Source organism: Nymphaea colorata, chromosome 11 (assembly GCF_008831285.2).
Source record: "Nymphaea colorata isolate Beijing-Zhang1983 chromosome 11, ASM883128v2, whole genome shotgun sequence".
Lineage (NCBI taxonomy): Eukaryota > Viridiplantae > Streptophyta > Magnoliopsida > Nymphaeales > Nymphaeaceae > Nymphaea > Nymphaea colorata.
This window is the reverse complement of record NC_045148.1, coordinates 14,920,204-14,930,820: the sequence shown is the minus strand read 5'-3', so window position 1 is coordinate 14,930,820 and position 10,617 is coordinate 14,920,204. Positions and strand designations below refer to the sequence as shown.

General features: G+C 39.1%; 1 long non-coding RNA gene across 1 annotated transcript; it reads right to left on the bottom strand.

The window, feature by feature from the left end:
• Positions 1-7,419: 7,419 nt before the first annotated feature.
• On the bottom strand, positions 7,420-8,245 carry LOC126410558 (uncharacterized). The gene is made up of 2 exons (XR_007574775.1): positions 7,944-8,245; positions 7,420-7,688 (listed from the first exon to the last, which is right to left on the bottom strand). It is a non-coding gene; the product is annotated as an uncharacterized LOC126410558 (long non-coding RNA).
• Positions 8,246-10,617: the final 2,372 nt, after the last annotated feature.

The window sequence follows — 10,617 nt, the reverse complement described above, 5'->3', positions numbered from 1 at the left end:
ATGCCAAGTTTTGGTTAATTAATTGCCAGAACGCTGCTAAGTTTAGATTGAGAGTGATTTCTCCAAATGTTCTGCTCACTTTCTTTACCTGCTTAAGGAAAATGTGTTCAGGACCATTGATTAAGAATTGCACTTGAGCAACTGACTCAGAGTTTTCTTTATGAACTACTAAAAGCAAGTCCAACCTGCATGACCATGGTCTGGTCAAACAATTAACAGTAAAATAAAGAAACAAAATATAGAAAATATAACTTAGTGTCACCCATGTGCTGTGGGTGTGAAAGCACTCAACCTTGGCCCACAAATCCCCAGCAAAGCATTTGGGTGCAGGACAAGCAGTGCCATTTCTGACCAAATTTCTTTCTTTCTTTCCTTTTTTTTTTTCTTTTTCTTTTGTGAAAGAAGAGTCCACTTCCAGGATGGGAGACTTAGTTAGATTAGATAAACTTGCCAAGCCAACAGTCGCCTCTCTAACAGTGTAAAACTCTGGAGTGAAAAACCCTTTGAACCTGAAGAAGTGTTACTGATTGAAAAAAGGAACAACTACATCACTTTCATTTTAATGATTAGAAAAGGAAACATTGTTAACCATGACACAGATCCACAAACGGTGTGAACATGCACCGCAGCAGCAAGAAGTGAAAAATGTCCCATGCTTCACTGGCTGAAAGTGATGAAGCAGCCATTGTTCTTCCAAAAGCCTCCTTTGATCGGGTTTGGATTGAGCCGAGCAAGGAGCTTTGAAGCATGGTTCTAGAGGTCAGTGGACGTTAAAAAAAATAAAATCAAGCTGGTGGAGAGTGGGCTGAGCGTCATGACTAGAAAGCGGTGAGCACTCGAGCAGGGAGACAATGAGAATTCAACATGTCATCCATAAAACTAAGTCGGCAAACAGGTTGGGATGTTTTTGAGTGGCCAATCATTTGGAGACAGCCAGAAACGAAGCTCTGCATTTGGACTGAAGACATGACCGGCGGTGAGGGCCACCGGGCGGTCAAACTCCTCCTTGATGATACCAATAAAGTTGCATCCCCTTCCTTCCCACAACAAAAGTGTGCAGTGCAACTAGAAAGTGCACACCTTTTCTCAAAGGTGGGGACTGTACATGGTTGCCAACTCAAGTCATGAAAATTAACATCTATTGTTTATGTTCCTTTTCCGGAACAAAGTTGGCGTGCAGATGTGATCTTAGATTATTAGTGTCGTAAGAATCAACGTTTAACTTGATTGAACTTTGAAAGGTCAAAGGCCAAGAAACTTTACAGATATTTCACTCTATGGAAAACATAGTTTCTTATCTAAGTTTGCATTTCAAGTTCTTATTCTTCACAAATAAATACAATTATAAGAACAAATGTGTTTGTTATATTATGTTTGGTAGTGAACAAAATAATTCAAGACGCTAAGAAGTTTGAGGTGGTTTTACCTGTTGTTTATATGGTTACTACTTCCACAATGTAAAACCCAATAAAACTTTATTCGGGTAAGCACGCTGGAGCTCAGCCCCATGAGAGGTCAGAATGAAGTTTGAATATTGGAACCATGACCATCTGCCTATTGGCTAAGGGTCCTCTTTGATTGTGCTAACCCTTTGGATTCCCTTCTCTCTCTCTCTCTTTATATATATATATATATATATATAATTGTGGACCATAGATCTGATATAAGATCCAGTTAGACTTGGAGTTTGGGTCCAGTACTACCACATATATCTTCTATACATAATCGCATCTAATTATTAAAAATGTTATTACTCATCTCAAACCTGGATTGGATGCGAATTTGCCAATTGAAAATTGAAAATTAGTTCTGATCAAACCCTGATTTCCATGTGATATATATATATATATATATATATATCACATCACATGGACCAATTTGTGCAAGTGTAAGCTTTTTGTTTCCTTTTTTCATTGGAGGAGAGGAAGGCAAGGATAGAGAGGCGTTGGTGGGTGGGTGGATGCCTGCCTGCCAGTTCAAAAGTGGATCCGGTCCCCCTCCTGGGACCGAGATCCAATGCAGCCATCCTCCCACGTACTGCCAGTCCCTAGCGCACGCACTCCACACGCACACTTGGACTTGGGGGTGGGCCCCACCAAACTGAGCCCCTCGCCTCACCTGGCCCCCACTTACTTCGGATCCCAATAAACTGCACTCGGGGAATCGCGCGCCCAGATCCGACCCGTCCCTCGGCCCCTCGTGCGGGCCCCACGGCCGACGCACGGCGCGCATGCGCCGCTCCCTGTTCCCTCATCCTCAGGCAAGAGCTCGACACGTGGCTCCCGCTGGGTCCCACGTCGTTTTCAAATGCCCAATGATTGAATATTTTATTTTACTTCTCCCTCCGCGGTGGAAAATTACGTGTTTGTGACGTGGGCGAGGAGTAGGACTCGACCTGGGTCAGTGGGTTCGACTCGTGGTCTGGGTCAAAGCCTGGTCTCACATTCACACACGACCCTTTACTTTAGTTTAAAGCCAAAGAGTTCACCAACTTGTCTCGGTCTGGTCTCGAACCATGGCCCATGATCCAGCAGCTCAACCTAGTCAAACTTTCCGGTCAAAGTAATGGGTGAGCTTCCGCCAAATCTTTGACTGGGTGTTGACCCCAGTGCCTCGTTCTCTCCTTTCTATGACTAGAAGCTTTCTATGACTAGAAGCGCAAGGGACAACCGGGTGATTGAATATTTGTGCATGGTTAGGTGGGTATGGCGAATGCCATATTTTTATGATTTTATAGGAAAGAAATGACAGAAAGATATCAAATTTCGAGATCTTTGAAGATTGGGAAGTGGGGAATGCGTTTCTCCCCACAAACATGCCCTGGTGAGAACAGACCAAGAATCCACGAGAGAGTACACACACGTCCAGCCAAAAACACAAACTCTCCTTTATAAACTCTCTCTACTCCTCCCCTCCCTCCCTAAAAACACACATACACACACACTCTCTCTCTCTCTCTCTATCTCCTTCTTTATATTTCTGGTTTCTCCTCTCTTTCTCCACCACAGCCAAACTACTACCTCTCTTCTTTCACCTTCGGCTTCTCTGGACACCATTCGCCTTCAAAAACCTTCTCTATTTCCGTTATTATCTTATCGCTTCCTCATTTCTGACGTGCTGCTACTGCTGTTGCCGCTGATAGTTTTTACTTATTTTTCAACTTCTTGGTAACGTAGCATCATGTGCATTGGTTTTGCTGGTGTCTGGAAGATGGCACGAGAGATGGATGGAGAAACAACGGGTACCAAGGCGAAGATGATGGTTTTCCGGCCAAGCACCGAAGATCCTGGTGGCGAGAACGCCGGGAGTACTTCGGCGAGGGCCAAGCGTATATTACTGGATGCAGAAAGATGAGAAGGGAAGAAGAAAACATGTGGTGCAGTCGCCCCTCTCCGGCGTTCTGGCGCTTTCGCTAGAACCGGGAGAGTGATGCTGCATAGCGGGGAATCGAGGGGAGACGGTCCGACGACTTGCTTTAGGTTTTATTCGGTCTTTTATTTTCTGTTTCCTTTGGTGTTTTCTTGGGAATTTCTGTTTCTTCATTTTGATGTGGTTTACATGGGATGTAAGAGAAGCATTCGCAGTCAACAGTAGGGTGAATTTGGATGGTATTAACTGGGAATGCATCCTTTACACGTATCATGTAACGATTGGAAGAAAATGGTGTATGGAGTTCCTCCTCTTTTTCTTTTTATATTTGGGTGTTGTTAATATAAAACATCTAAAGTTAGTGGGTTTTATCTTTGTCTGTCTTCGTGATATTGGCGATTTCCTTTATCTAGTACAGTTGATCTGTTTTTCTTCGTGGAGAGAAAAAGAGAGAACGAAAGAGGTGGTAATTTCTACAGTGGCATGCTTATGGCATTAACAGTTGTATCTAATACAGTGTTCTTCTTTTCCTCTTCTTCTCTCTTGCTGCGCTGATTTCTTCCCTCAGGCAAGATCTAAAGGTCAAAAGGAAAAGGAAGGCAAAGTCTGCCATGTTCTTTTTTTGCCTTAGCTTTTTCTTTTCCTAAGGTAAAAGGAAGGATAGCAGACTAGCTAGGGTTTCTGGTGAACATTTCCCAATGAGAAAATGTGGAATCCCATGAGCACTTGGCCTTTAATCTAAAGTCCAAACTCAAAATATTTTATTCTCTTCTAGGAACCAGGGGACAGTGGAATGTCTTTTTGATTATGAACACATCATTATTATAATCACACATCACTAACCAAGGTGCCTCTACATCTCCATCAATTTGTTAGTATATATGAAACTCAGTGAGCATGAGCAAGTGCGGATTCCATTGTTGCTAACATGACTAATAGTACTCATGAGCTTGATCATCTTTGGATGATCTATTCGAGAGATTGATAATATTTTAGTACATATGTCAAGACATAGGAGTATTGTCATTCGTATATATATGTGTGTGTGTGTGTGTGTGTGCTAAAAACAGGAACAATATTAGCTCGTTCAACAAATGGACATTTGTCATTTAGATCGAAGTTGCAGATTATGCTATTGGCCTTATCCAAAGTACGAGTCCTTACGGAAATTTATGTAGAGAGCACACGCTTCCGAACTATAATATGATTTTGTAAATAAGTCTGCAGCCTACGTTAAGAGAGCAAAAAATATAGAGCAAAAGCCAAATAAGTTTTTTTTTTTCTTTTTGTTACTTTCATAATATAAATATGGATAAACATCTGAAATGTTACTTAGACTACTGTTCTCATGAGTTTATATATACACCACCGGCTGGCCCCTTATTCGCTATAAACAGTTCTAGATACTTTCTGGCAACGCACTCTCTTTGTTACGATATATGGATGCGCACTTAAAGAATTGATAACCATATTTTGTGCGAGCTGGATAAATGTTCATATCATCGTCCTATTAACCATGCAATCGGATTTATGGTGGAGCTATGCTCTTAGTTCAGAAAATAATTGTAAATAAAGACTGGCAGCTTCTTTCTTGACCTGTGTATGTGTGAATGCGAGGGGCCTACAAGCGCATGCTTGTTTTACTGTCAAACGAAGACTTGTTTCTGCTACATAGGGTTAAAGAAAGAAAAAGTCTGTGTTCACATGCACCTACAATGTCACCATGCTGAGGCACATGTACTGGGATCTGTTCTTTGCATATGTGCGTACATATTGTTATACCCATGGAACTCATGTTGGATTTGGCCCTGTAAAGGCATGAAAGCTGAAGTTGCACATATTCTATTAGTTTCGAAACTTTTGAAAAGAGAAAAGCAAGCACATCAAAGAGTTCATACTCGATTTATTGATAAAATGACCAAGGAAGTTGATAACATACTCAAGATGTTGGAATTTAAGCACATGCATGCAAAAGGGCGTTGCTTTGGAAGAGTGTATCGCACAAACATTTTTACCTCTCTATGTATATCGATATTCTTTTAAGCAAATAACGTTCTTGAATCTTCAACAATGTTTCATAAAGTTAGACTCATGAATTCGTTTTAATATGCATGCATTTGTGGGAGCAATGAAAGGCCTAACTAAAATCTAAAAAAGATAGTGAAATTGCTTTGATTCTGGCCTAAAATTAACTACGATGTGTATTGATCAGTTGATGACAAACTCAATTCGATGTGACATTGTTCGTTCATATAGACTGAGACGGTGTTTTTTATACCTCTAATTGACAGAACCAAGTTGAGGATCTGCCATGTCTCCAGACCCGATCTTTGAAAATACTATTTTTTAGTAATGTGGAATCATCTCCCACTTCAACGAGCTGGTGTTGCTACATGTGATGTTACAAAAAGCAGCCAAGAAGTCAGACTTTTGTGGGGGAAGAAGTCATAAAGGAAAAGGGGCCAATGACTTTTGCACAAGATGGGGAATAATTTTTTTTCAACATAAAGTTGTTGGCTTTCCTCATCCACAATTCCCATTGTCTTTACATAAAGAATTTCGATTGGCTGGTATATGGAGGAAACGGATTGATTAAAGTGGAAACTGGAAAAGTGTATACGGTAGATATATATATATATATATATATATATGTCAGTGAATTGGATCCATGTAAGATTCCACGAGATATCGAAAATCTGGACGCTTGGGTCATTTCTCTCCAGCTAATAATCCTTTCAATTCTGTACATTTCTTTAAGTTGATCAAAACCCACATCCTTTAGGTCTCGGATCAGACCTACGCGTTATCTTGAACTCTGAATAGCCAGATCTTACTTAGACACAGATAATTCGAAGCCAGCCGGTTGGGAATTTCTCAGAAAAATTTCCTCCTTTTTAATTACTGGCTCAGTAATAAAATGAAGTGCATTACCCAAGTTGATAATGAAAAAATTAGCATGTTTGTACAACTTATGACGTCTCTTAAAATGTTTATCTGGGTATTCATTAGGATCATAGCTTGTATTGCCTTTTATTGGGGCATGACGACTTAGCTATGTGATGTAGTGTCCTGTATGGCTCGCAGAATTTGCCTTTCACTAGACAATGACACAAGCCCTTGGGAAATGGCCCACTCTAATATGAGAGCAATTAATTTTGCATCCAAACGTTATCTACATCCAGACTAGAACAAGCAGGAGGAGAAGCTTTCCTTCATCACGTAACAAGTGATCAGATCCATATATATCTACAGACCAGTGAAAATGGGGACAAGCGATTTGTTTAGACATGGTTGGTATGCCAGTTTGGTCTAATTTCCAAGTGTTGAACAGATTTGAGAACTATATTCAATTGATCAATGCCTGTGGACCTAAAAAGGAGGAGTAATTAATGTAGAACAATTTTGTAGTACTGATGTGTCCAACTTATATTCCACTACGTTTTAGATTTCCTTTCCCCAGCCAACATCTTTGCTGTGGGAAACGGAAGTTGCGCTCAGGGTTCGTTCACTCCGTCCTGTTCCTCTCATCATTTGCCGGCAAGCCTGCAATCTGAGGCCTTCCTGTCATAAACCCTAAAAACTCTCGTTGAAGCCTTTTTTCTTGTTTCCATTGGAAAATTGAACAAATTTCCATATATGCTCAGTGTGGCCTTGCAACCCATCTGCTAACTTTTTCAGACGATGAGACAAATCATCAAGTGTTCCGAACATGGTGAACGCGCCGACCTAAGAGAGGCAGGCTTCCTTTTCCACGAGGAAAAGTAGTCCCTCAGAGCATGGCTGCAGCCTGGACTTGAACTCATGAAATATGTACAGCAAAGCAACCAGCATATCCTTTAGTTCTTACCATTTAATAGACACGAGAAAAGGTAGCCTGAAGCCAACTGAAATTTTTGTGGAGCCTTTACCAGCTTTTTCTACAGACGACAGATTCACATAATGAAGATTCACACGCCCGAGAGAGAGAGAGAGAGAGAGAGAGTGGAAGAAGGAACATTAAGCAACAGAGAGACATAAGGGCTGAACAAAGCAGAACAGAAAGAAGGTAGATTTCCAAGGAAACTAAACACATTATTTTGTTACGGTTTATGCAGTTTACATATGGTTTAGTAAGCAATTCCTTCCATGATGGGACTAACTTCTGGTGCCGTCGAGCATGCAGAAGCGTGGCTAAGATGAGGGTGTTTGTGCAGGCGGCGGCGGAGGTTGGCTTTGCGGCTCAGCAACGATAGGGGTCTGTGGAGGGACAAAGTTCCTCACAATATTTGGCTTTGGACTAGGAGGCAGAAACACCCGCAATTTTCTCCCTTCAGATCCTGCTGGAAGTAAAGAAAAGAGAGCATACCATGGAAAAGCAAGCGTTCAAAACATCGTCGCCACCAAGCCAAATGTACAGATAATCATGAACTCGAAACGGGAAAGTTAGATGTTGGAAAAATATTACATTAGCATAGTTGTAGAGATTCAGACGAAGTATGTAAAGTTAGAAAGCGAAGGAAACAGAGAAGGGAGTTTCCTCTCAGCAATGGTCCAAACTAAAAGAACTCGATGCAGATGTGGAAGTTTGAGCTTACCTGCTAACTCTGATGTGACACCATGAGGGAGAGACATCAGCATGAGGATGACAGCCACCAAGAAGCAAGATTTCCCCTTCCCCATTTCTTCTTTGCTTTAGAACTCCGGAATGAGACCGCACTGCTGATTAAGAAGACAAGGAAGGAAGGATAAGCACGCACAACAGCTCACAAGTGGCCAATTTTTTTTTTTTTTGCCTCCATTTGCAGCACTCCACTGGTTGTTCTTGACACAATCGACAAGTGAGACCTCCGGTCAACCCTCATCCCCTCGGTGGAGTCGGTGAGACAAGAAACCGGTCTTCACGCGGTGCACACACACATGGACAGGGGAAACGCAGGTGTGAAGATTCTCCCCTTGTAGAAAACATGGGTTCCTCTTAACAATTTCAGAAAAGTCAGGCCTATGGCTGCAAATTGGCGAGAAATGTAAAGCCTAGACGAAGTTTTCCTTTTTCTTAAGGCTTGACACTATGTGCTAACGGTGATGGCAAATCTTTTGGCGTTTTTTGCGGTTAATATTTTAAGAAGAAGATCAATGTCGACCCACCGAAATAATCACACATTTTTCTTTGTTGATATTTAACAGAAATTGACATGCCACATGTCGGCTGGGCAGCACCAACTAGACAATTTTTCTTATTTTATTTTTATACAAGGGACTCACCTATTTGTTTATTTATATATATTAACACAACGTAAAGTATGATGATTTTTAAATAATACTTTCCGCCATTGAAATTTCTGGTTCCACCATTACCATAGACACTGGCTGTGTCTGCTCAACAAATTTGATATACAAATTTCTGGAAACAACGTCAAATTAAATGCAATTGACCTCAAGAAGTTGACAACAAGTAATACAAGATAAATTCAGTTTTATAGCTATTTTGATACTCATCCATATGTCTTTTAATAATTGACCTAGCTACAGTTATGAGACTCATCTGGTTTAATATTGAGTCTTTTATCATATTTGTTGGCATTAAGTCTCTTTTTTTCTTCTAGTGGGAAGATCTCTTTCTCTCTCTCTCTCTCTCTCTCTCTCTCTCTCTCTCTCTCTCACACACACACACATATATATATATATATATTGACAGAGAAAGATATTAGTATATATATATATATATATATATATATATATATATATATATATATATATATATTGACAGAGAAAGATATTAGTATATATATATATATATATATATATATATATATATATATATATATATATATATATATATATATATATATATATATATATATATATATAGTATAGCACACTGATCAATACATACCTGACCTGATCATGTATTGTCTCGCTTGAAGATCATATCTAGTACTAATTAATTGAAAATTTTAATTTAAATAGCCACAATGTGGAGAAAACAAGGAAAGTACTCTTAATTGTATGCTACAAATCTAAACTACTAATAGCCTTGTAGTGCCTCATCAATTCAACTTTAATTTTTAATGAGAAGAATAGATTATAAATCTAGATATCTCGTTCATTTAAAATACCATGGTGCAACAAGATGAAAAAAAATGCTTCATTGTGCATTAATATGTGTGCATATTGTCAACAGCAATCATGTTTCTCCTTCAAAATGTTAATCTATTTAAAATTATAAAAATATTGCAAATTTATCTATTTAATTTGTCCATCGATCTGTCTCTTTATTTTCCGAATGTATAGAACTCCGATTCCTTGTTAAGCTAGATCATTAGATGGCTGCTTAGGTTGTTTTGCGCACTAATTAAGAAACAGCTGGCTGACATATTAAAGAAATTAAATGCTTTTGTCGTTCATACCTTTTCCTTTCTTTTTTTAACTTTTTCTCAAAAATGTTTTCTCATCACATAGAGTTTTGCCAACTAGCTAGCACGGAACTGATCAGACAACAATTTATTATCTTGAAGAATATTTATTAGTGGGTCAACGCAATTTTCTCTCAAAAAGTAGCAAAAAGTACAAATCGTTTTAAGATAGCGATTTTTCAAGGTTTTAAATGTTTGTTTAAAGCATTTTAGCGATACTATGTTCAATGGAAAACAATGGCAACAATTTTAGAAGCAAACCAAAAAAATCACTATAACCTAAAAAATAAAAACAAAAAAAGGAAGCTCAATTGGTACTTTTGAATGTAAATTTGTTCGGGAAATAAAAAAATCATGCTAAGTTTATTTGTTGGATGAATTTAATTATAACTAATTTGTGGCTAAGAGAAGCTCGCTTGATTCCAGCTTCATCATGCATGTACTGCATCATTAAGCAGTTAATTAAAGTATGTGGCCACGCAATTCTTTTGTACTAATTAGTAAACCACAACGTATGCAAAAGAAAGATGAAAATAACTTTTTTTGTTCCTTCTAATTTGTTCTGTTTCTAATATTGGAGAAACTGTTTGGTGTACTCGTATTTAATTACGCTGTCGCACTTAGGGTTACCTCCTCACTAGTGTATGTAAGCTCTGCAGGAAAGAGCCAAAAACCTCTAGAAACTTACCAAACAAAAGATTAAATGACTCCTTTAATATAGTTTCAGGATAGTATCAGAACGTGGAAACTCATTGCGTGCCTCCTACCATAAGGGGACAACACAAGCATGAGTCCATTCATACATGTCAACACCTTTTAATTGATTCTAGATATGCTAGCTAGCTACTGTCCACAA